Source organism: Macrobrachium nipponense, chromosome 37 (genome assembly GCF_015104395.2).
Source record: "Macrobrachium nipponense isolate FS-2020 chromosome 37, ASM1510439v2, whole genome shotgun sequence".
Taxonomy (NCBI): domain Eukaryota; kingdom Metazoa; phylum Arthropoda; class Malacostraca; order Decapoda; family Palaemonidae; genus Macrobrachium; species Macrobrachium nipponense.
Window position 1 is genome coordinate 46,762,561 of NC_061097.1, and position 23,432 is coordinate 46,785,992.

Consider the following 23,432-nt stretch of genomic DNA (forward strand, 5'->3'; position numbering starts at 1 on the left):
AAAATGAAAAGTGTAGTTCTGACGTGCTGAAAATAGTACAATGTAGTGGCAGATTTCAGTCATTTTTAGCAATTTTCCAACTTTTTGAGCCCAAATGACATTAAAAGCTTTAATCGCTCAGCAGTCGAATTTCTTTTCAGATAAACGTCCTTTACCAATTTTCCTGAGTCCAAGAGCCATCTGCCCCAGAGACAACACTGATATTCCAATGGTGATCCCGATCACACTGCCTGCATCACTGATGAGCTGGGAGAGGCTGTACCCATCGTGTTCCTTGACGATCTCTTGAGTGTACAGGTCTAGGGATTTGTGGATGATGAACTGCCTCATCGAAATTCTCTTTGTCGCCCAAGCTGTAAAACTTGGTTCGTTGGCAAAAATCTTGTACTTCTCATAAGGGTGCACAGCCATGACATTGATGAAGGATTTGATCTTTGTCCGGCAGAGAATCTGGCATTTTTCATCGAAAAGCTGAGCGTCGGGTAAAGTTGGGTAACTGGTCTCGTTCCTCAACGGTGTGAGAAAGGTCCAGTTCAGTAACTTATAGATAGCCCAAAAATTAGATGAATTTTGGGATGTATCACCATCTAAACCATACACATGTCTGCTATAATGGTCTACAGTGCATTGCTGCATACAGTTTCCAAAATGATTTCCACTGTTCTCGTCATAGCTGATGTACCTGGACACTTTCCGAACATGTGCATGGCCTGCGACAAGAAAAACTTTTCTTATGAAAGGTACTTCGTCAGGTGAGTGAAGTGTTAGATAGAAGGAAATATTTGGCATCATGAATATCAAGTAGAGTTTCTGGCTACTCTTGGGTGGAGTGTAAGTGAAGCATTTATGCATTGCCACATACATAGGCTTCCAGTCTTTGAGTGTATCGTTTGAGTATTTGTGTGTATCTTCTTTACTATACTTTTCTATGATGTCTAGAACCTCCCACTGGGCCTGATTCCAGACATCAGTGAACAGTGTAAAGTTCTGGCTGAAGACTTCGGTCAATTTTTCCACTATGACACCCTGTTCCACGGAATCAAGATCCTTGGGCAATGTCTGCTGTAAAGTTAATTCCACCAGAGCAGCAGTATTGACAGGGGGCCATGGACAAACAGTGACCGAGAAAGTTGACTCATAACTTGAGGTGGACAACGGCACAATTGATATAGGGTGCCTGAACAAGAAATCAGACACTTGCATCAAACAAACATATATGGTAACACAAAGCACTAAGCATCCAAGGAATATTTTAAGAATTTTAAAAATACACTCTGATGATTTGTGAAATAGATTTTTCCAGTGTTTGCAGTTCAAAGTCCCAAGCAATGACAAGCCAAAATATAGACTTATAATACCTCCGAACTCTACAAATAAATCAATGGGAGAAATTTCTTCTTGAAACACACATAATTTGCAGTAGCCATCTGGCACATGGTCATCACCGAGCAGCAGAGTAGAATTTCTTTTGTAGTTTTTGTAACAATGACTGAGCTGCTTTAAATTTCTTATTTCAGCCATTATCTGATAAGGGACTTCAAACTTAATTTTTGGAAATTTCGAAGTAACATTCTGACACATCGGAAGATCCGCAATGTTTAGGAAAGGTACGATGCCTATGATATTGAAGGCATCATCACTTTCCAAAAGGCAGTCTATGAAGTCATTTTCCATGTTGGGTGTGCGACATCCAAATGCTCGGCTGGCCAGCCTTGAGGCAATCAAGCTCGTTATTTCAGTGCTGTTGACCATGTTAGATTTACCTCCATTTTCATGTGAAGGATACCAAGAGTGGTTATTACTGAGCAGAGAAACAAATGTCTTTACTGGCAGCTTCTTCATCTCAATAACTAGAGTCAGTGTGTGTATCGTGGCCGTAAATATTATAAGCAGGTGAATAGAAAGCTTTGTAAGCTGAACTATATGATGGTTAAATCCATAAAAATCCAAACTTGATCTATATTTTGTCTCTTTGATGTTTTGCACAGAGGATGAAACAAAATCTTTGATCACTTGACCTAGTGTCAACAGCGAGATACCTAGAAATAATCCGAGGCTTCCTCCAATATCAGAGAGAAGGCTATGGAGAGGATAAATTTCTTTTTCAATAAGTACTTTGTGTTTCCTCCTCATTTTAATGGTGTATAATGAACCATTTAAGTTTTTCCTCTCTACACTCCGCCACTTATCTTCGATGCTACCACTTTTACAGTGCAGAACACAACCACTATCATCTTGGAAAAAATGATTTAATGTACAAGGTTTTTGGAGTACTTCTGTACTTGATGGCTTCACAGAAAAACAGGTATGAAATTTCTTAGCAATTCCTCTGAGACATTTTTCAACACAAATTTCAGGATGGTCTGACTTCTGCCAATGTAGTTGCTGTACAGAGTATGATGCAAATTCTAGACTTCTAGCCACTTCCCTCCTAGGCACAACTCTTGAGCGTGTTATATAACCATTTAACAAGGTAGGAATGTAGAGTTCTACATTTAACAGCTCAGCATGAAGGTATACTGCCATGTCCAACAGGGCCTCCCCATCTGGATGATCAGTCAAGTCATATTCACTCAAGTTCATCTTGGAACGATGGGTATTTACCTGAAAACTAACAGTTGCAGAAGTGACGTCTAGCAATGATTTCAAAGCAAAACAAGGTCCTCCTAAATACATTCTATCCCACAAAATAGAGTCTCTAGTAGACTCCTGATATACTTCCTTTATATTGCCAAACTGTAGACTTTTCAAAATTTTACCAAGATTCCATGAGGCTTCCTTTGCCAACTGAAGTAGAGTTGTGTTTTCTGATATGCCCGAGAGAACAGACAGGTCCCTATTAGCCTCCAGGACATCAGTAGTATTCAGAGCAAGTCCAAATTTTAGCAGCTTTAGAACGTCAAGTGGAGGTCTCGGGCAAAGAATGAGTGGAGGTGTCCTAGGTATATCCTTGCTGTAGATAGAAAATGATGTGTCCCTAGTGGAGTAGGTTTGGTAGTTCATCACTACTTGGTACAAGAATATGCTCCCCACAGCCACAACAAGGAATATTTCGGCAAATTTAACCCTTTCTGTCACCATTTTCTGCAGTATTTTCAAGGGGCCACCCTCTTACCACAAGCAGTTTCTCATGCCTGGAGACGGTGTAATCTCCACTAGTCGCTTTCAGCCACTCTTATTATCAGTCAGCGTCCACTGTTTATTGACCTCACAGATGGCTACTGCGCAGCCATTTTTCCGATGGCTGTTACGCAGTAGACTTCCCTCGGATAAATTGAGAGACTATGAATATTATATGATATAAGATGGCCATATCTCATAAAGCCGTATTTGCTGTTGTCACCAGCTAATGCTAAGGACCATCATTGAAAGCATAACAAGACGACTTTAGTATTACCTCATTCTAGCCGAAGGGTTCTGACGAGTCCTTCACTTCTGTACCCGAATCTTTTTCTTAGATACCCTTGCACTGTATAAGCATTCTGGAATCCAAATATAAGAGGTGACAGTTCCTAACGAGCCTATCGCCTAGAGCATCACTGGTAACTGACATGAATTTGCGCATCGGGGCATTGGGGAAAAGTAATTACAAATAATGATGGATGGCGGTAGTTATCACACAGTTTACAACATGCGTCCAGAGTAAACACATCGGAGGTAGTATGTCGTTAGCCTAGGCGCTCTCTATGATTTGCAAACATTACCTTGGTATTGATCAAGATATTGGAGGCCCCAATTATTATCCAGTGCTTACAGTAACCATTAAATTTTGTTACCTATTGATTTACCTGTCCTAGAAAGAACTAGAGCCTCACGTAATACTGCCAGTATATGGCTATCAACATTGCAAGGGTAACTAACCTTGCAACAAGCCTTAGTTGTCTGGTGCAAGCTGTTTTACAATAGCAACCAAAAGCATGTGGAGCAAGAGTTGAGTGCTATATCTAAGTCAATTCCTAGTCGCATCATACTTGAAGTAAGTCAATTCTGGCTGCGACCAACCCCAGTCGACTCACCACCAGGTGTTAATTCTGTGTAGGTCAGCAGAACTACAACAGGTTTTGCTTAAAGCAGTCGTGATTCTCTTCCCCATTCCGGGATCGATCTCGTGGTTGTTGTTGGTGGAGGAAAGCTTTTAATATCAATATTTCACCAAAGGGGTATATGTATATGTATTATATATATATATATATATATATATATATGTAGAGAGAGAGAGAGAGAGAGAGAGGAGAGAGAGAGAGAGAGAGAGCCAGCCTTATCTAACCTTACGATGTAAATTCCACGCTGCTATATATGGGCAATATCCCACCTTTCCCGCCAGAAAAAGAAAAAAAAAGGAAAAACCTTCCCTCTCCTGAAACCGCGCACCAGATATGCCGTTATTATTTTTCCATTGTTTCCTATTTGGGTCCTGAACCAACAATTACCCTCCCTCTCCCTCTATCTATCTCTCTCTCGAGAGAGAGAGAGCGAGCGAGCGAGGGGAGGGTAGTGAAGAGGTATCTCCCTCTCCCACCTCCCTCACTCCCAGCAAACATGGAGGTGCGCTGGGTTCTTCGACCGTCATGGAGAGTCATCGAGAAGTTTATTAAAATTGGGAGACCGAGTCATTTGGCCAACCCCCTTCCCCTTCCCCCTGCCCTCAGCAATAATCCCTCCTCCCCCCCTTTCCCCTAACCCAGGGGAGTAACTGCCACCAACTCCCCTCGCCACCTCAACAACGGTTGATTTTTCAGTTTTCATGACGATTTCGTATGTTCCAAAATTTTTTTCATTTTCTTACTTGCGGTCGTGATACGTTAAAGGGAGATTTTGGTGCGAAAAGTAGAATTTTCGCAAAGGTATAAGAGAGAGAGAGAGAGAGAGAGAGAGAGAGAGAGAGAGAGAGAGAGAGAATAGTTAACAGTGGATATCACTACAGTTACCGATTGTTATGCTTATTTAAATAAGCATGAATTCATGTATGTACGACGGGACATTATTGCAAATATATATATATATATATATATATATATATATATATATATATATATATATATATATATATATATATATATATATATATATATATATATTCAAATACATTGTAAAATATATTAAATATATCTGAATATATTGTAAAAACATTATTTGAATATATTCACCATCACAGTCTTTTAACCTTAGACCAACCAACTTATGAAAAGTATTTATCAAAATTATAGTCTACATTCTAAAAAATTATGTACAAAACATTTAACGTAAATAAAAACAACTTGCAGACCTTCATAGCACATTTTAGCGCCAATGTCCATAACCGTTGCAACGCCAGGTTGCGTAAACAAATCACTATAATGCGGTTATTTTATTAAGTACTGAAATACAATCCTCTGGACGACGCTAGTCACACTAGTGACTGCGACTGTCTCTGGTGGTAAGACAGTTCGTATATGTTTACATTTCTGTCTTCGGGTAGGCCTACGGCATCATTGCAACTTGCACGTGCAGCTTACAAAATAAACAATATTAAATACGTAATATTGACACAACTAGTAAAACAAAACTGTCCAAATTTGGCACCTTTGTTTACACGGGAAAAAGGAGATTAGGCCTAGTGCTGTAATAAGTCTGTGCATTACAGTTTTAATCGACAGCAATGCAAAATAAATAAATACAAGTAAGCTTAATTTTAGACTAGTGACATTTTTTTCAGGACTGCTAAATTACATTTTTAGAAATGTTATATATATATATATATATATATATATATATATATATATATATATAAAGTTACTTCCCGTCGCAGAATTAGACTAGGCCTATTTTAACGTAAGCGACCATCTTCATCTTAGTTTCAGGTTAAGTTGGCCTTATGCCAGCCAGGTTTCTTGTTCTGGGAGTAGCCCCTAAGAATAACACGCTGTAGCCAAATGTACGTATAATTAGTTTAATGGTCGAGTTATTTAATCATATTTACGAAATTAAGGCTAAGAGTGGATAAAAGGTTTTGTCAGGCGGCCATATTTTCCGTTGGCTTTTCAAATCTTGCTGGCAGAATTTGGGCATAGTAGCACTGGTTGACCTTGAATTTGCTCCGCCAGTTAGACAAGCTAATAAATCAAGTAATATTGTTAGCAATACTGAAACCAAGATGGTTTTTTTTTTCACTACCAACAACGAACAGCTACATCGGCCTAGTGCAGCTTTGGAGGAGAATGGTTGTCTTAACAATTACACCAAAATTATGTCAATCACATTCAATTAGAACATTTATTAAAACAATTTTGAATAGGTTTAAGTTGCCTTAATTAGATGGAAACCTAAAGTTGTCAACTCTGTTGTCATACGCTGCATTCGACAGGGTCACTCCAAACCATCGTTGCCAATTTAGTGGAGCTTCACACATACGTCGATGCATTTACAAACTGTTTCCACGAATTCTAGTTGTCATAGTAATAAAATAATGATAAAATTGCTCTAATATGCATATATACTACAAATGGATACGCTATTTTCATTCATTTCCACGGTTTTGTGTAAATCTTATACCCAGTTTGGAGGGTAAACACATACTACTTGGCAACACTGCTCCAGACATCGCTAGATCGACTTCTGTTGCTTCATAATTCAGCGTAAATAACCAGTCTTTGATGGCTCTGTAATCAGTCATTATTATAGGAACTTAATGCATATACATATACAAATGACTAAGAATATGAAATAAATGAATCATAAGAAAAAATAACATACCTGACCACAATAAGCCACTAAAAAGTGTGGACATTTTCTCCATACTTGGCGTGGCAGACGTACCGCTTCCCCACCCTATCACACCGGAGGTCACATTTATTTCCACTGCCTGAATAACGTTGGAAAACGAATTAATTCATTGCGTTTACGGAAATGCACATTAAAAAGACTGACATTTCCAGAACGTAGCTCGATGTAGCGGTTACGTGACTGTCAAAAGAAAAGAAAAAATTAAGTGGAAGGAGAGAGGCGACAATGAGTTGACGGAGGCGTTCACAGACATGGGGGTTAAAGTGTCTCGTCTTCAAGCACAGAAACATTGGAATGCCGGTAAATACGAGATAGTATCGATAACAAAAAATGACATTTGTGATTTAACAATTCGAAAAGGAAGAATTTATCAGTACGTACGTCTTAGAAAGAGGAAATATGCCCCTTTTAAACTACCTATAAGGACAGTTTAGATCAGTACAAAAGGCTTGTTTAATGGCTGGTTTTAAAGCGATTCAATATCCCTCGTAGTAGTGATGTCCAAAACGTGTTAGTCGTTGCGTAGTGTTCTTTGAATGAGTGCGTTTTTTAAAATGCTCCTGTGGTTAGGGCTCGAGTAGTATTTTGATTTTAGGAACTGGACCTCCCTTATCTTGCAGTGGATTTCGAAACTGAAATTCCGTAGGCCTAAGAAAATCGTTTTCGTAGAATCACGATGATGATGATGATGGTGGTGGTGGTGGCGTCGGGGGAGAGGAAGGTCAGTTTGCCATATATAATATTTTTCACGTTTTCTCTTCGCGTATTATAGTATTTCCGTAGGTTCGTTGTATACATGCTCGCGTTTATATAGTATATACGTTTACAGGTTGTTTGGTAATGATAGTACAATAGCCTTCAACTTGGAGAACTTGTTTGAAGTGGTAAGTTTATTTTTAGTCTGTATTTGAATATGGTTATTTTAATCATGTTTATAGTATAATATTTATTTATTAGTCTAAGCAGGAGGATACTAAGTCTCACCCACCAGAGGTCCCGGTGCCACTGGTCATTGTCCCCATTTCCCAATTCTCCAGGGGATATATTGACCAATCAAAATTCCCCACAAGGAATTCTGGTACTGGTGACGATATTTCCTTCATTCTAGAGTTGCATAAACTTTAATTAAAACGATATAAGGCGAAAAATTACTGCAATTTGCGTTAATATATTATTCTCAGCCTACCCTGTTTTCCTTTGAGGAACTGAATAAATTAATTAGATATCCCAAGTTCGATTCATAACCGAGTAGGTGAATCCTATTAGGCCTATGTAGGCCTGGGCAGTCTTCTATATACCAGGTAGTCAGGCCATCAAGTAAGACACTGTTAATTCACAATCAGTTATTGCGTTTTTGTCGTTATTTTTTGTGATATTTTTGTGATAGCTGTTGTATTTGGTGTTGTTTAATAATCAGAGAGGAAGGGAGTTTGTTTATATAAAAAATGTTAAGTGAAGCTCCTATATATATATATATATATATATATATATATATGATTATATATATATATATATTATATCTATATATATATATATATATATATATATATTATATATATATATCTATATATATATATTATCTATATATATATATAGATATATATATATATCTATATATATATATTATATCTTAATATATAGATATATATATATATATATATATATATATAGATATATATATATATTATATATATATATATATATATATATATATATATATATATATATATATATACACATTATATATAATTATATATATATATATATATAATATATATATACGCTGACTTGATTCGTGGTTAACGTAAGTCTAAATTTAGAAAGGGCTTCAGGTGATAAAAAGATAAACGCGTCAGTGTTTATCTGATAAAGAGTATAACCGCCATGCGTTGGTTAATCGGAACGTATTATTATTATTATTATTATTATTATTATTATTATTATTATTATTATATACAAGGCGATGAAAGGCATGGTATGGGTCTACTCTTATGAAGATACAGATTGCGTCTATGGACCTAAAGATAATGGATTATTTTTCATATATAAATAAGTTGGTTTGTTGGTTTACTCCTTTAGAGAGAGAGAGAGAGAGAGAGAGAGAGAGAGATAGTAGTATATATATATATATATATATATATATATATATATATATATATACATACTATATATATATGTGTGTGTGTGTGTGTGTATACACACAAATGTTATCTGTTGCATTTTGTTGCGTATGTATACATTTTCTTGGTATATTTTGTTTTTTTTACTTCTAGTTATATGCTTTTAATTCTACGTTCTCTCTATTAAAATACAGAGAGAGAGAGAGCGCTCATATATTATCATCTTGGTTTGAACGCTCTTGTGTGTGATATGTTATTGAGTAAAATTTACTTTTATATTTTAAATGAATGAGTATATAGCCTGTATTTCAAATCATTGAAGGCTAGTCATTAAGACTGATATTGTTCATAGCTTTTTTGGTTAATTTTAGATTCTGGTGGTAGTACTAGGCCTATGGTTATTTACCCCGGAATTACTAGAATTAACTCCAACCTCTCGCTATTACGTATCATGAGTTTGTTTTAACCTTGGTTTCATATAAAGTCGCAAAATGCTCTATAAGGACACCAGTTCATTTCTACGAATTCGTCGAGAGGACGAGATAACGGGCGAGATTAAAACCAGCAAATGTCAAAGGGTTTCGAGGAAGTACGAAGCAGATGAAACGGATCTCTTGGTATTAGTGACGAAATCGATGTTCAGTCGAATTCGTAGATTAGAAACGTTTTGAGACGGAAGGTACGTTGGAGGTACGTTTTGACGTTGTTCTTATACCATAGGTCTACCGTTGCAGTTACGTTTTTTTGACGTTTCCTTTTACGATAGGCCTACCGTTACAGGTATACGTTTTGACGTTAGCCTTTTACTTTAGGGGTACGTTTTGACGTTGTCCTTTTTCTGTAGGCCTACTGTTAGAAGTATGTTTTGACGTTGTCCTTTTACGATAGGCCTACCGTTACAGGTGCATTTTGACGTTGTCATTTTACTATAGGCCTACCGTGACAGGTACGTTTTGCCGTTGACCTTTTACTATAGGCCTACCGTAGGTACGTTTTGACGTTGCCGGAACTATAGGCCTACTTGATTTCTTTAAGGCGAAAGGAACTTTAAAGGTACATTTTAAAGTTGCCCCTAATTGTTTTCTCAAAGGCTAACGGAACATCAACGCCCATAGGACAGTCCACCACCGGGCCGTGGCTGAAAGTTGCATGGGCAACGGTTCGTGCAGAAAATTGATCGCGCCGAAGAAACTACGGCGCATCTCTTCTTGAATAGATAATGAGCATTGGTCAGAATGTCATATCCGCCTTCAGAAACTGGGTCTAATATGACAGTACCATGACATGACTTGTAGTAAAGGCCTGGAGATACCTTGACTGTACTTTTGAATCTGCATTTGACGGGATTTTCTGTAAAGTTTACATTCAACCTGAACAGTCTCTACTGTATCTCTACTGGACCGTAATTTCTTATTGATTTCACTTACCAAATGGATATTTATCAACATGAATCGAATCCTCCCCCAGCATATCTAAGTGAGTGGACATACGTCTAGGGCCGTAGCTCACATCAAGAATGTTAATATAAGGGTTGTTCTTTTAATTAATATTCTTGCCTAATCATGACCTCGATACCCAGGAGGAAATTTAAATTTTCATTTTAGTTTTAGTTTTGTCGTAATTTTTGAAATATGAACTAAAGTCACTTGTTGTTTCCCTCCAGAGAGCCGGCGGCTAGCCAACTTCTGTTTCCCTCCAAAGTGCCAGTCGTTCGGGTTTGGGACTCACTCACTCTCTCTCTCTCTCTCTCCCCTGAAGTAACTGAACCTCACGCCCACATTTGCGAGCCATGATTCACTTGGCCTTAATTAAACAGGATTTTATGAAATTATTATTTAGTATTTCATACATTTTATTCTTTGTAACCGAATTCGGTTTCCGAATCATTCAGATGAACAACCGAATCACCACTGCTCGTATGATCGAACCCTAACCTCGACCAATCTTGTCAACAATTCCCCTAGAAAGGACTTGACGAAACAAGATTAGGACAACCGAATCCCCTTTTTTTCCTAATTTTATCACAGTCACTTTGCGAATCGCGATTGGGATTAGTACTAGTACTACAATCGTTCCCTGAGTGACGACGTATAGCCTTCGGCGCCATATTCCTACACGGGCGTCTCCTAAACAACCTGTTTAGTGGTTTCCTTACTTCTTCCCTCCCTCTATCCTTTCTCTCCCTTCCCCTTTCATCCCTCCCCTTGACGACACATTACGTGGATGTAACTCCGACACCTCCCTCCCTCTAACGAGCCAGTTGGTACTACAGAGGGTCGGTATACTATTATATAGGTCTGCGCCTGCGCGGTAGCTTATTAGAACACGAGAAAATATTGGTGTAGAGGTCCCCTTACGGTTGTTTGGTTGTTGATTTACAACCCATAAATATTTGGGTTTGTTTTCCTTTCATCTGCGACCGTATGGTGGTGAGGGGGGAGGGGGGGCCGGGTCGTAGTAGTAGTAAGAGGAGGTATGGTATTCCTTGTCAAAGCCTGGCCAGTCGATTTGGGCAAATGATGAATTGATTAGGATGATTTTTTTTATCTTTTATTATGAAAATATAACAAAATTCTCTACATTATTTACATAGTACTTATCTTATCATAAATACAGAAGAATAAAATTAAAAAAATTAAAGTATAATGTTCAATATACCTTTGTTACAAAATGATAGTGTGTAATATTTTATAAAAATTCTCAGCAATTCAAATTTCCTTTTAAAAACCGTCATCATATCCCCGTTATTGTTAAAGATTGTTGTTACTTGTATTAAGTGTGCTTATAGATATACTACATATTTCTGTGATAATTTTCTCCTCCCTGCAAGTACATTTGGTAATGAAATTAACGTCGCCAGGAGAAATTAAAAATGAGTAACTTTGTATATCCCGGTTCAGTTATAGAGGCAATAGCGTTAATTATCCTCGCCAATAACTAGGGAATAGCTAGGCTAATTCCATAATGTCATGATTTTGTTACCAAGCAACACTATCTTGGTCTTAATTATGGTTTTTGGGGCCCAATTTAATAATGTTACCAGGTTCCATGTACAATGGAAGATCTCAAAACATTGTTACCAGGTTTCTATACATTGACAAGTTTTCATAATGACAGTTTCTGCCAGCAGAATCTATTTTCTTAGAAGCTAATGGCTCCTTTTATAGAGTTTATTGTTGTTACATTTCGGATTTTCAGTTACGTCCAGAACATTTCATAACTCCTTTATATGTAGTTGTGTAGTAGTACGATTATGATTTGTATCTGCACTCAGCTATGTTATAGTCAAACCAAAATGTCGCGGCGGATGATAGAAGGTGTCATCAGAATGCTTCGTATTTGAATCTAAAAGTTTAGGACTTTTCTTTGTAGACAAAGGGGAAAATCTCATCGGTTTATTAGTAAAGCCAGATTAAGTTCTGTACTGGATCAACGCTATCTTGAATTGATTTGTCTGGATGGTGCCAGACCAATCCCTCCACCCAACTTTCGTTTATTTTTTTCTTTTTCCTTTTTATAAATTATTATAAAATAGTTCACTTCCGGAATATCGTTAACATCAGTCAAGGGCCCATTGTTTATCTTCTCCCGGAAAGTAATTGTGAACGTCGTATGCTGGCTGTAAACAGAGCAGTTTCTTCCGCTCTTATCATTCTGAAGCAGGAAGAACACTCATGCAAGTACTTCTTTGCAGGGTGAGTCGAGTGAGTGACAATGTACACAAACAAAACACTGTTATATATAGAAGAAGATGAGAGACCAAGCGAATTTTTTGGTTGTATAATGACGAGTTAAATCCTAATCATGCAAGCTGAAGTTTCAATCCCTTAAAGACGTAGTCACCAAAGTACCCGATAAAATCTTTCAGTAAGATCAAGGTGGCTTATATGGAGTTTGGAGGCAGTCTTATTCTGGGATAGGTAGTGCAATTAAAAAATTATAAAAGGTTATCCCTTCTCAAAACTCTACATCTTTATGCTCCAAAGGGTCAGCCATGCCTTGCTTTTGATAGACTATCGTTTTAAATGTCAAAGTATAGAATAAGTCTTTTCAAGATTCTAAGATGGATAGGGTGGGGCCAGGAAAAGAATATACTACAGTTCTGCCAGATCTATTTATCCTTTTAAATCTCAGCCTCGAGGTTAGTCCCTTGTTTTTGACTTTACCTGAGATCTGTCATTTACTGAATACTTCGTTTTCTAAAGAAAGAAAATTTTGGTTGATCTTCATGATTCTCCTTTCTTTGTGTGTTTTACGGAAATAATAATCACAGATCTTGTAATAATGACTGTGAACGATATAGTCCGAGAAAAACCTTCCGTCACCCGCCACGACATTTTAATTTGACTGTATAATAATGGCGATAGCCCTAGACCTACTATATAGGCCACATAAGTGGCAGTGGGTAGCAAATGGTTCACCTCTGGTCTTTGTCCAATATCCGTCAGTTTGTGTCTTTATCCATAATTCTAAGGTTACTGGCTCTATTCTGTCCCTGGTAATCATAAGTACGCCGAATGGATTTATGGTAATGAGAATTCACTAACGGCAATGCTTCGTTAATCACTGTTAACAGATTCCGATTTCAATGTCGATCTTCTGTGCTCTGTTTTCTAGAAAGTATTTGCCACCAAGGATCTCATGTGAAGGTATCGTTGGTGTCAAATTAGTAAGGATCTCTCTCTCTCTCTCTCTCTCTCTCTCTCTCTCTCTCTCTCTCTCTCTCTCTCTCTCTCTTTTCTTTTTTCTTTTGTTCTTAGCTCTCTCTTCTTTTTTCTTTTGGACTGAGCAGTATTGAGTTGGGACGAGGAAGTTGTATGACAGCAGGGGTGGGGAAGGGGTTATCGTGAATTACCAAATAATTTCGAAGTATCTTCCTGAAGATCTGGTCCTACAGAAAGGGTCTTTGCTAGACCCAAAATGTTTAGTAGGTCTGACGTATGAATATGACTCGAACTGAGTTGAAAGGGTGAGGTATCGGTCGGGAATTACTCATAAAATTATCATATAGTTTGATAGTTTATTTTAATATTTTTTTTTATCTAGGCCTACAAAACGTTGGTTAAGTTTGACATATGAATATGACTTGAGCTAAGGTTAAAGGATGAGGTATCTAGGGATGAGGTATCTACCAGATATCACTCATAAAAGTAACTTATATCATAGTTTAATATTTTGAATCATGTTTAAGAGGAAAAATACTGGTACTAAAAACACTATTCATAGGAAACTTTGAATATTTTTTATACAAATAGATTAAAACAACTCCAGTTTTAAAGTTCACGAGTTAATAGAATCTTTTATCTTTTTCTATTTCGTAGTAGCTTCAGCCTCGCAGTTATGATAGTCCTTTAAGCATTAAAAACAGATTCGCCAAGAACTTCATAACAGAGTATACTTATCAGTAGGCCTAGGATTGAAACCCACAAGACATTGCCATTTATTGGCCCTTGGTTTAAATTAGGGCAGGTGGCCAGGGGTAGGAGGCAGTGGCCAAGTGTATATTAATGAATTTCTAACTTTCATACAACGTTAATTGCCTCTTGATTCTTTTCCAACTCGAAACACATGTGAAGAAAGAGAGAGAGAGAGATCAGAGCCATTAAATGTCTGGCAACATATGCTAGAGGAAATACCAGCGTAACCTGTAACATCTGGGCAATCATTTTTCGTTGCAGTTAACGTAACGTCAGCTCAAGGAAGAGCTTTATCGTTACACCATAAAAAAATATAAAGAGCACTGACGAAGATAAAAGCAGATAATAAGGAAAATGAACTCGATAATGACAGAAACGACTCTCTGTCATATGATAAAGTTGGAGGCCAACAAGGCAGGACGTCGTATACTCAAGTGACATATTGCCTGGTGTCACTCGGTTCAAAACTCGTAGACCGATGCAGTGGATAGCGTTTATTTGAAGCATTAAATAGCTGTCAGTAGGAGTAGGTAGGTAGTAAATGACATATGCAAAATCCTAAGCAGTAAACAGGCAGCGAAAATCCGCTGGCTGAAGCAGTAAATAGCGCTCAAATGAAACTTGCCGGGGAATGAAAGTGAATGCCGTTTCAGTTCAATCTTTTGAACTTGGAACCAGTGTCTGAAAATCATATCAGTTTGCTTTTACAGCTCACGAATTTTATTTTAACACAAGGTCGGTTTTTAATAATATTTTTCTGTATACTTTCGAGGATTTAAATGCCAAAATAATGTCTGCAGCCTCAGTTACGAGTTGGAAACCGTAGTAATTTTATGAAACACAAACAGGCTCTTCGAGCTCGGAGTCCGAGCCGAGTATCGGTTGACGAAACACGTCCTCTGCATCATTTTTACTCTCTTATTTTTTCGACTTTTCGTCGGCGTGTGAGCAAGACCGATACCAGACCAGGCCGAAATAAAGCGAAGGGCATCTGTCAAAGGCTTTCCCAGCCGGGGAGAGATAAATCGGTGGGGTCTTCTGGGAACTATCCCGACGGGAGGGAGGAGGTGAAACGAACCGAACGACGGTTAATCAACGGTGAGATGGCTCCCATCACCGGGAATTATCTCTCCGGTTGCGAATGTAGTTGGCAGAAATGCGTATTTACTCTGTGTAATGCGCGCGTATGTGTACGCACAACTTAGGTGCACATGCGTATGGACGCCTGAGTTGTACCTACATGGAAGTACTGGCATATTTGAATCTTTTAATTACGTAAGAACCTTTTAGTCTAAACCATCTTGTCTGCGCGGTCAAGGTAGACCGTCCTTGTCTGATGTGTCATTTTGAAAGCGGAGGGCATCGTCGAGGTAATCCACACTCCATTCTGGATTAGGATTACCTCGAGACGATTTCTCGAAGGCAGTGAGGTATATTAATGAAGACTTGATGACTTGGGTAACTTAAAATGAGCTAGTTTCATTGGTCTTTGCATCGTTTGAAATATTCAGTTAGTTGTCTCATACCACCGAATCTGCTCTCTCTCTCTCTCTCTCTCTCTCTCTGTCTGTCTGTCTTCTCCTTTCCCAGTTTTTTATTCAATTTTAAATGTCGTTAATATTCTGCAGCCATTTGTCAGCGTCTGTAAGAAAACCACTTTCAGATGGTTCACTCATCACGAGAGAGAGAGAGAGAGAGAGAGAGAGACCTAACAAAATACCATTTATAACAAAAGCCCCATATTTTCATCGACATAAAACTATCGTCATGAGGGAAAAAGAACTTCTATAGGACTAGAACGTGACTGTAGAGAAGCCTGGGCGTTAACACACATGCGTCCGTTTTGTAGGCCTATGGCGCCTCTTGTATCGGTTCTTAAAAGTTTGTTGTTGTGCTGGACAGTTAAGTGTTTATTCATTCTCATGCGTTTAGTATTGTGTAGTGGTTACTACTAAACGTTTGTTCTAATGGGTGTTCAAAAACTTCAGTTGTATTCGCTTCGTGAGGGACTAGTCTTAGACCTAGAGTGTTTGTGGAATGTTATAAAACGTTTTTCGTATTGGTTGTAAAGGAATTAGACTTGTAAATGATAGCTGCATTCGCTTTATGATGTACTTTTCGTAAACGCCGTTGAATTAGTACTACAAAGTTTAACGTAAATCCATTAAAATTCGACTCAAGAAAGTTGACGCCGGTTCGAAAATACGTTTTGGTGTGTTCGTCCTAAAATGTATTTTTGCACATTATTATCGGTACATCCCAAGTTCGTGCTAACATCAAGCATATAACTGCTTAACATTGTTGCCTTCATATGACATAATAGTGTTATAGTCCCTGTTCCAAACCAATGACTTGTCACACTTTGTAGGGTTCTGCTGCTCATGTGTATAGTAGACAAAATCTACGAAGAAACGGAGTTGCCGTATGGGTTTATGTATGTACTATATGCGTTGTAAATTCAAGTGTGTTGAGCTATAAAAAATATAGATAATTTTATTGATTCTGTGGTTAACTTGCATATATTATATAAGTATTTATTGTAAAATGACCTTTAAAGTGTATTTTTTTAAATAAAAGAGAAAAAAATTAGCCAAAGGGTGAATTGTACTATTTAAAGATTGACAGTTGTGTGAAACGCATGATACGACCCTGTTAAAATATGACCATTTTCTCAAAATCACCTGAGATGAACTAGCAAAATAGAAACAGTCCTCTGAAATAAATTGGCAGATGTTCGAACACAATAAATAGTTTTCGCTAAATTTCGAACCCCCAAAAAACTGTTTCCGTTGAAGTTCGAACCCATAAACAGTTTTCGTAAAATTTCGAACCCAAAATCAGTTTCCGCTAAAGTTCGAACACCACCCCCAAAAAGAAGATAGAAAAAAAAACACGGTTTCCGCTAAAGTCCGAACCCCAAAAGTGTTTCCGCAAGAGTTCGAACCCCTAAAAACATTTTCCACTAAAGTTCGAACCCAAAAAACATTTTCCACTAAAGTTCGAACCCCAAAAAACTTTCCACTGAAGTTCGAACCCCAAAAATCATTTTCCACTACAGTTCGAACACCAAAAACATTTTCCACTAAAGTTCGAACCGCAAAAACATTTTCCACTAAAGTTCGAACCCTCAAAAACATTTTCCACTAATGTTCGAACCCCAAAAACATTTTCCACCAAAGTTCGAACACCAAAAACATTTTCCGCTAAAGCTCGAACCCCAAAAAACAGTTTTCGCTAAAGTTCGAACCTAAAAATTGTACGTAATTCGAACCCCCAAAAACTTTTTTTCCCACAAAATCTCGAACCCAAAAAACATTTATTTCCGCAAAAACACTGCCCCAAAACACCCCTAGCATTTCCCCAAATCTCGAACCCCCAAAAAACCACTTGTTTCCGCCCGGGATCGAACCGGGGACCTTGCGCGTGTGAAGCGCACGTGATAACCACTACACTACGGAAACTCCTGATAGGTGGAGAATGAGAGACTCTCCGGTCAGTATTCGAAGACATCTCTGCGGTAGTCATTTTTTATTTATTTTACTATTTTTTTTTTTGCATTGAATTCATCTCTGAAGGAGAGATGTCTTTTGTGTTTGTGTTATGTTTGTTTGCTTAATTAAATGTTTTTAACTCAATTTCGTGAGATATCATAAACTTCATATTTGTTTTTAACCGAGAAAATTAAATTTGTTTCCGATTATCGTCAGGTGTCTTATAGTGATTGCAAGTAATCAAGAAGTGTGTACAGTGAGTTTGTCCTCAGTGATATTAAAGTAATAAGTTATTGATTACTTATGTATACTATTATATTAAACACACTTTATGTATATATGTATGTATAAAGTATAAAAGGCCCATTAAAACACACTGGATTTAATGGGGCTTGTATACTTGAGAGGTATACTGTTTTAACAGAATTTATTTACATTATATATATATATTATATATATATATATATATATATATATATATATATAATATATCAAGCAAAACTGTTTTGCCTTTATATGCAGGGCACTCTTATCCTTATACACACACCTGCATACCTACATACATCCATACAAACATATGCCCATACCCATACCCATTTCGACACCTAGGGCGAGATTTAAAAGGCCCCAGGAGTCGTGTGAAGTATATACCATATAACCCAAGGACTTCGATATAACCCTTCACCGAATCTATGGACCTCATCGGCGACCCAGTCCGACGGCGCGTCCTGTTACAGACACCACGACGAAAAAATAAGATTAATAGAGAAGAGGAAAAGGTCTACTCTACTCCTTTAGCTCACAGAGAGAGAGAGAGAGAGAGAGGAGAGAGAGAGAGAGAGTCTCTGTGGGGGGTCTGAACAGATCAGGAGAAACAACAGAATCAGAGACACTACGAATTAGAGAGAGAGAGAGAGAGAGAGCGTCTTGACACGGACGGGTTTTGGGGGTGGGGGAAAGGGAGGGAGGGGGTTGTGTCCTGACGTTGCTGGCATGGCATCAGGCCTAGTGGTGGTGGAGGGGGATGGGGGGTGGGGAGGGGGAAAGGGGGGGGGGAGTTTGGTTAGGATGCCACTAACTGAGATAAGGGACCCCACACAACGACCTCAACATGTGGCCCTTCTCGCCCTGTCGCTTCCTCTGGTGGGAGTCCCTCTCCCCCTTCCCCTCCCCCTATCCTCCCTCCCCCTTCCCCTCCCCCTATCCTCTCCCCCTTCCCCTCCCCCTATCCTCCCTCCCCCCCTCCCCTCCCCCTCCCCTCACCTTCTTCTCACCAAGACAGGAAGATACGTCCAAGTGGTTGTAATCCTTTCTTGTTTAATCTAGAGGAAAATGCCAACTATGTCCCTTAACCCCCTCCCCTCTCCTCCCACTCCCTTTACCTCCCCTCCCCTCCCCTCCCCTTTGTTAAGCCCTCTTTACCTCAGTCGTTCAGTAATTTTATTGCTTTTATCAGTTCTGTGTGACTTTTTACTCGAAAAAGATTGATTTTCGCTTACTCGGGGAGTAAGCCTTACAAACTACTTTGCTGATGTTGCTGTTGTTTTGGGGAGTAAGGAAAGATCTATGGAAAGCCCCAAAAAATGTCTGAAAAAGGTGTTGGACGTTGAGTTAATGATACAGAAATTTTAGGATATGATATTTATGATTTAGTTATTCGAATGAAAATGTCAAAAATAAATAATGTGTATGTTAAACACTGCAGAACAATTATTTCTCATAGAATATAGCGTATTTATTTTAGTTTTCGTTGGTGAAACAGCGCTCTTATGTGACCGTAGATTTTAGCGGGTGCCCTGAGTAAGCTGGAGGTCGGATCACGCATCACGCCTTGTTTTCTTTTATAAATAAATACTACCGTTCATGCCACATATAACATTACATAATGTTTGGGACAGGATTAGAATTAGTGGTAACAATGTGTTTTACTACAGTATCAACATATATATATATATATATATATATATATATATATATATCTATATATATATATATATATATATATATAGTAAAGAATGAGTAATTTTGCATCTACAGATGGCTGGAGTAATTACTAGTTGTAATTATATATGAAGTAGACGGAAATTATCTCTCTAATTATCAGTTTTATATATAATATTGTGTAATACTATTTTTAGTCTTATATTAAAAAATTGTGTAGATCATAATATTTTGGATATATATATATATATATATATATATATATATATATATATATAATGTGTGTGTATGTAGTATATGTATATATATATATATATATATATATATATATATATATATATATATATATATATATATATATATCGAATGAGCTTATCAAGAATTTTCCTTGAAAAAAAAATTCAACAATAGTTTTACCCCAGGCCTTATGGTGATCTTGTTACATTCTCTCTCTCTCTCTCTCTCTCTCTCTCTCTCTTCTCTCTCTCTCTCTCTCCCCGAACCATAATATCTGTCAACACATACTCTACATCCTTAGTTGTGGGATCAGCGTGCCATAAGTAGCGATGACACACGTAATGGAAAGGAATACACATTCGTTAAAGGGATACCGCGCGTTCTGAGAGAGAGAGAGAGAGAGAGAGAGAGAGAGAGAGAGAGAGAATGTAACAAGATCACCATAAGACCTGGGGTGAAATTATTGTACATTTTTTTCTTAAAAGGAAAATTCTTGATGAGCTTATTCGATATATACATACATATACATATATATATTATATATATATATATATATATATATATATATATATTAATTCCTAAAATATTATTATCTACACAAAATTTTTAATATAAGACTAATATAAAATATAAATCACAAAATTTTTAATATTAAACTTCATGAATAGTTCCATCCATTTTACTCACACGTGTGTTTACTTTATATACAAATATAATTAAAGTAAGAGACAATACTGTAACCTACTATGATTATATACATACATACATACATATATACCCATACATACATAATTACCTTCCACGCTCATAAAGGTAGACAAATCTCCTACACTCCCATACAAACTACCTACACAGTCATTTTACAACCCCCAAACTACTTAGCAACCCAATTGGCAGTTTAATGTCCAATCTGGCATTTTATTGTCTTGTATATGGCCAAAAAGAGGGCCATTAAAGATGGCTGGAAGGGGCTTGTCGTGACCCTACGCCGACCTCTTAGACATGATAAGGATTCGAGCCGGGTCAGAGGCCGTCGTTTCTTCCCTGAAAAAATGAAGAATAATTTTTGTTTTTTGTTTTTTGAATAAATAAATGGAAATTGACATAACCCTTTTTAAGTGAGGAGGTAGTGATGATTTGTTTTGATAATTAGTGGTGAAGATAAAGCAACCAATTGAATAGCGAAATTAGTTAAGAATTAGTTATTTGAATAGAGAATTGGGAATTGGTTATTTTAATGTCGTATTAGTTAGGAATTTGTTATTTGAATAGACAATTGGTTAGGAATCAGTTACTTTAGTTATTTGAATAGAGAATTGGGAATCGGTTATTTTAATGTCGTATTACTTAGGAATTTGCTATTTGAATAGACAATCGGTTAGGAATCAGTTACTTTAGTTATTTGAATAGAGAATTTGGAATCGGTTATTTTAATGGAGTATTAGTTTGAAATTTGTTATTTGAATAGAGAATTAGTTAGGAATCTGTTATTTCAGTTATTTGAGTAGAGAATGAGAAATCAGTTATTTTAATGGAGTATTCATTAGGAATTTGTTGTTTGAATAGATAATTAGTTAGGAATCAGTTATTTTAATAATTTGTCATTAAACAGTTATTATAATAGAGAATAATCAGTTATTTCATATTCTGTGATGAATCAGTTATTTTAATAGAGAATGTGGTATATCAGTTATTTTGAGAGTTTGTGGTGAATCGGTTATTTCAATAGAAAATGTGATGAATCGGTTATTTTAATAGAGAATATGATGCATCAGTTATTTTAATAGAAAATGTGATGAATTAGTTGTTTTAATAGAGAATGTGATGCATCAGTTATTTTAAAGAAAATGTGATGAAGCAAGTTAATTTAATAGGAAATGTGATGAATTAGTTATTTTGATAGAGAATGTGATTAATTAGTTATTTTGATAGAGAATGTGATTAATTAGTTATTTTAATATAGAATTTGTGATGCCTCAGTTGTTTCAATAGTTTCTTATGCATCAGTTATTATATTAGAGAGTTTGCGATGAATCAGTTATTTTAATAGAAAATAACTAGTTATTTTAATAGAGTTTTGTGTTGAATCACTTATTTTAACAGAGAATAACGAGTTGTTTTAATAGAACTTGTGATGAATCAATTATTTTAATAACGAACTGCTGAGGCCTTAGTTACTTCATTAGGGATGAAGGTATATTGTACTAAGATATATTCAGATATATTTAAAACTTTTTCTTGTTTTAAACACTGAAGGTGAATTAGACTTAAAATATATTTCGATATTCAAAATGAAGCTATATTCGTAGAAAAAGGTCATTATTCATTTTGTTTTGCTAATGAGGAACCAGTAAATTAATACAGGTAACTCAATCAATAAAAATAAAAAAAGAGTAAATAAAATCGATAAATGAGTAGAGTAAATGAAATAAAGACAAAATAAAAATAAATACATAAATAAAAAAATAGATAAATGAAACCTAAATGGATAAAATAAAGCTAATTAATTAAATAAATAAAATAGGTAAATAAATGAATATATATACTGTATATAAATGAAGTAAATAAATAAATGAAAAAAGGAGAAAATCGAATAAACATAAATAAATAGATAAAGATAAAAATTAAATATAAGTAAATTGAAAATAAATAAAAATAAATATTAAAATATAAAATTAATAATAAAAATATATATTATATTATCTAATATATATATATATATATCAAATATATACAAAATAAACGTAAATAATGAATAAATAAAACATACAAATAAATGAATAAATAAATATAGAAATATAAATAAACAAATTTATTATCATCGATAAATAGATAATAAACTGAATACGAAGTTTTGTGAAACTACCCAGGAAATCTACCGATCGATCGCCTGGCCTTATCTGTGCCCGTATCCCGGTGGGCAATGACGCATGCGCGTGACGAACGTGAGCGGGAATTATTAACATGTTAATAAAGAGGTTGATAAGATTTGAGGAGGAAAATATACCGTTTTATTTATCTTGACCGGGAAAAAATTAACGGACATTGGGGCTGAGGGAGACGTGAAAAATAACACCGGGAATTTTTTATATTCTTTTAAATTTGTTATTATTATTATTATTATTATTATTATTGTTATTATCTTATTAGTTATTATTATTATTATTATTATTGGAGAAAAAATCCCAGAGTTATGTATGGCAACAAACATATAATGCGAATTTTTCATTCTTAATATTAATAGTTATATATTGTATTATTATTGGTATTGTTGTAAAAAATAATAATTATTATTTTTCTTAATATTAAGTGTAATAATAATAATCATGATAATAATACTTTATGATTATTATTATTGAATTATACTTATTCTTTTTAACAGCATTTGCCTAAAGGAGGGTCTTCTACCAAAATATTATTATTATTATTATTATTATTATTATTATTATTATTATTATTATTAT

The 23,432-nt window shown here is 36.1% G+C and overlaps 1 non-coding gene across 1 annotated transcript; it reads right to left on the reverse strand.

The window, feature by feature from the left end:
- Positions 1-17,687: 17,687 nt before the first annotated feature.
- On the reverse strand, positions 17,688-17,760 carry Trnav-cac (transfer RNA valine (anticodon CAC)). The gene has a single exon. It is a non-coding gene; the product is annotated as a tRNA-Val (tRNA).
- Between the last annotated feature and the right edge of the window lie 5,672 nt (positions 17,761-23,432).